Below are 4,740 nucleotides of genomic sequence, written 5' to 3' on the forward strand. Positions count from 1 at the left end.
GCATCAGGCTGTCCGTGTTTGAGATGTTTTCTCTATAAATAAAGAACAAACGTGTTTTAACTGCACCACAATTTGCCAATTGGTCCAGTTACCCATAATGGGGAGTCACGATAAACGTTAAGGATTGTGCTATATAGGGATTCATGTTCCCATTCTGGCAGCTTCAGGTGGGTTCTACAGGTACAACTGACATAGGGTTTATGTAGGAAAGAGGCGGAACGTAACGGGCCTGCGTATTATTTCCAACTCTCTGCGTTTGACACGCGTGTAGGGACCCAGAAAGGAGAAGCGATCCCCAGAGCGACCCCCGGGGGCAGCGACAGGAGTTACAAGAAGCAGCGCGGCCGCAGGAGACGTAAGAGGAACCTCAGTAGAACAATAAGTCACCACTGCAGGGGTGCGGGGGGGGGGGGGGGTGTAAGGCAAAACGCGCCGTGGGCTCTGTGCCAGTGTTTTTGTCGTTTTTGGGGGGGAGGCGTTTAAGAAAGTCTGCTGAGCTAGAGGTTTTCAGAGAATGTCTGGCTCTTAAAGAATGTATCAGAAGTCAGTTCCCCTAATGAACTGTATAAGCTTTAAAGGACAAGTCAACCCAGGATATATTTTTGCCTAATAAAAGAAAACAAAATTCTAAGCAACTTTGCAATATACATTCATTACATATTTGCAATGGATTTATTTCTATATATAATTGCTATTAGAAGCAGTGTTTGTTTGTGCCTTTCTATTCCCTGCCCTGGGGGCTCTGGCATATGAAACAGTGTAACACAAGGCAGCAGCCTGACAGACCTGACTCGCTGGGGGAGACCGACCCCTGAAACAGTGTAACACAAGGCAGCAGCCTGACAGACCTGACTCGCTGGGGGAGACTGACCCCTGAAACAGTGTAACACAAGGCAGCAGCCTGACAGACCTGACTCGCTGGGGGAGACCGACCCCTGAAACAGTGTAACACAAGGCAGCAGCCTGACAGACCTGACTCGCTGGGGGAGACTGACCCCTGAAACAATGTAACACAAGGCAGCGGCCTGACAGACCTGACTCGCTGGGGGAGACTGACCCCTGAAACAATGTAACACAAGGCAGCAGCCTGACAGACCTGACTCGCTGGGGGAGACTGACCCCTGAAACAGACCTGACTCACTGGGGGAGACTGACCCCTGAAACAATGTAACACAAGGCAGCAGCCTGACAGACCTGACTCGCTGGGGGAGACTGACCCCTGAAACAGACCTGACTCACTGGGGGAGACTGACCCCTGAAACAATGTAACACAAGGCAGCAGCCTGACAGACCTGACTCGCTGGGGGAGACTGACCCCTGAAACAGACCTGACTCACTGGGGGAGACTGACCCCTGAAACACTGTAACACAAGGCAGCAGCCTGACAGACCTGACTCGCTGGGGGAGACTGACCCCTGAAACAGACCTGACTCGCTGGGGGAGACTGACCCCTGAAACAGACCTGACTCACTGGGGGAGACTGACCCCTGAAACAATGTAACACAAGGCAGCAGCCTGACAGACCTGACTCGCTGGGGGAGACTGACCCCTGAAACAGACCTGACTCACTGGGGGAGACTGACCCCTGAAACACTGTAACACAAGGCAGCAGCCTGACAGACCTGACTCGCTGGGGGAGACTGACCCCTGAAACAGACCTGACTCGCTGGGGGAGACTGACCCCTGAAACAGACCTGACTTGCTGGGGGAGACTGACCCCTGAAACAATGTAACACAAGGCAGCAGCCTGACAGACCTGACTCGCTGGGGGAGACTGACCCCTGAAACAGTGTAACACAAGGCAGCAGCCTGACAGACCTGACTCGCTGGGGGAGACTGACCCCTGAAACAGTGTAACACAAGGCAACAGCCTGACAGACCTGACTCGCTGGGGGAGACTGACCCCTGAAACAATGTAACACAAGGCAGCAGCCTGACAGACCTGACTCGCTGGGGGAGACTGACCCCTGAAACAATGTAACACAAGGCAGCAGCCTGACAGACCTGACTCGCTGGGGGAGACTGACCCCTGAAACAATGTAACACAAGGCAGCAGCCTGACAGACCTGACTCGCTGGGGGAGACTGACCCCTGAAACAGTGTAACACAAGGCAACAGCCTGACAGACCTGACTCGCTGGGGGAGACTAACCCCTGAAACAGTGTAACACAAGGCAGCAGCCTGACAGACCTGACTCGCTGGGGGAGACTGACCCCTGAAACAGTGTAACACAAGGCAGCAGCCTGACAGACCTGACTCGCTGGGGGAGACTGACCCCTGAAACAGTGTAACACAAGGCAGCAGCCTGACAGACCTGACTCGCTGGGGGAGACTGAGCCCTGAAACAGTGTAACACAAGGCAGCAGCCTGACAGACCTGACTCGCTGGGGGAGACTGACCCCTGAAACACTGTAACACAAGGCAGCAGCCTGACAGACCTGACTCGCTGGGGGGAGACCAACCCCTGAAACACTGTAACACAAGGCAGCAGCCTGACAGACCTGACTCTCTGGGGGGGAATTGTGTTTTTTTTTATTAGGAAAAAGTTATTTTTGTGGTTGACATGCCCTTTAACAGCAGCAGCTCAGGGCTAGGACCTACTTTGTATAATAATTACTATTGACAAGGAAAGGCATTTAGGGGGCATTTACCAAGTGCAGGCCATTATGCAAGGCACAAACCGCCATGCTTTTTGCGCTTATGCCCTGCCCTCCTGTGCATCCCCAAAACAGAGCGCAGAGACTTGTGTTGCCCCGTGGGTACAGCACTGCCCCGGCTCCCCCTCCCCTATCCCCATAGGTACAGCACTGCCCCGGCTCCCCCTCCCCTATCCCCATAGGTACAGCACTGCCCCGGCTCCCCCTCCCCTATCCCCATAGGTACAGCACTGCCCCGGCTCCCCCTCCCCTATCCCCATAGGTACAGCACTGCCCCGGCTCCCCCTCCCCTATCCCCATAGGTACAGCACTGCCCCGGCTCCCCCTCCCCTATCCCCATAGGTACAGCACTGCCCCGGCTCCCCCTCCCCTATCCCCATAGGTACAGCACTGCCCCGGCTCCCCCTCCCCTATCCCCATAGGTACAGCACTGCCCCGGCTCCCCCTCCCCTATCCACATAGGGTGCAGATTAGTTATCAGGAATGGAACGTGTATGGGTGCTGCTGGTTCTGGTTCAGGAATAGCTAGGGGACCATCTGAGCAGTAAAGGCATCATGTACGAAGTGTGGGGTTGCTATGGAGGGTTCTGATGGATACATTGATTGCCCCGAACAAAAAGATAAGTGGGTTGGCAGGGAAATACCCTACAGGGGTGAAATCCAGTTCTTCTAGGCCAGGGTCAGGCAACTCTGCCCCCCCCCCTTTGCCCTTGATATGGGGCACTAAGCTGGAAGAGCCGTGTCACTGTAATGCCTAAAATTACCCTCCCCTCCCTTTCTGCAGAAATACATTGAAAAGGTCAATAAAACAGACTTTCCTGATTGGCCGTTCCTACATTTTGGCGACGCCTCTCAGCGGAAGGGCTCATCTCATTGGCACAGCAGGGGGGGAAGTGGGAAATGTGATTATTTACACAGATATATTACTGTGATACCTATACTGTGAGATACACAGATACTGATATTTATAGGATTTCCCTGCTCTCAGGGGATGGGGGGGGGGGCTGCATGGTTGGCGCAAAGTGGGCAGATGACGGGCATTAGAGAAGAATGAAACCTTATAATATTTTTTAGATTTTGCCCAGGAAAGTACATTTAAAACATTTACTTTTTAGCATACACTATCTATACATTAAATACCTGCTGCCTTCTTCCTCCTTTCCCTCCCCCTGTAAGCTGCCATTAGGGTCACAGACTCCTGGTACCATCCCTGTAAACTGCCATCAGGGGGTTTTAGTCCCACCTACTGCTTGATAATTGATTCATGACCCCACCCCCTGTAAACTGCCATCAGGGGGTTTAACCCCACCCACTGCTTGAGTCACAGACTCCTGGTACCATCCCTGTAAACTGCCATCAGGGGGTTTTAGTCCCACCTACTGCTTGATAATAGATTTGTGACCCCTCCCCCTGAAGCTGCCATCAGGGGGTTTAACCCCACCCACTGCTTGAGTCATAGACTCCTGGTACCATCCCTGTAAGCTGCCATCAGGGTTTTAGTCCCACCCACTGCTTGAGTTACAGATTCGTGACCCCTCCCCCTGTAAGCTGCCATCAGTATATTCTAGTCCTGAGTGTCTTAGTCCCACCCACATTTTGAATCACAGGCTCCCTGCCCTTTTTGGACACACCCCTGGTTCCGACCCACTAATGAGGTTCCCACCTGACACACTTAAGAATCCCAGTCCATATTATACAAGGCTAACGGGCATTCAGTGGAGATATAACCTGCAGCCTGCACTGATTTCTATGCAGCCATCCATCATAATTAATCATTACCATGTAGGATATGGAATTAAAATATATTAATGGGGTGGGGTGGCAAATCCTTGTGTCCCACCCACTTCTCCAACCCGATGGCTTCATTAGGGCAGTGAGCAATAAAGGTGCGGCCATTTATTGATTTCTCAATTTTGGATCAATTCTAAAAATATATTTGAATGCTTAGTTCCCCTTTAACAGCTCGGTACCAGCACGTCCCATAGAGGGAGACAGCACGGCTGGGCCTGGGGAATTCACGGTTAATAAAGAGGAACCTCCTCCTCCCACGCTCACTAAATGTCACTCACTCACTGCCACTTCC

This window comes from Xenopus tropicalis, chromosome 2 (assembly GCF_000004195.4).
Source record: "Xenopus tropicalis strain Nigerian chromosome 2, UCB_Xtro_10.0, whole genome shotgun sequence".
In the NCBI taxonomy this organism is placed as follows: Eukaryota; Metazoa; Chordata; class Amphibia; order Anura; family Pipidae; genus Xenopus; species Xenopus tropicalis.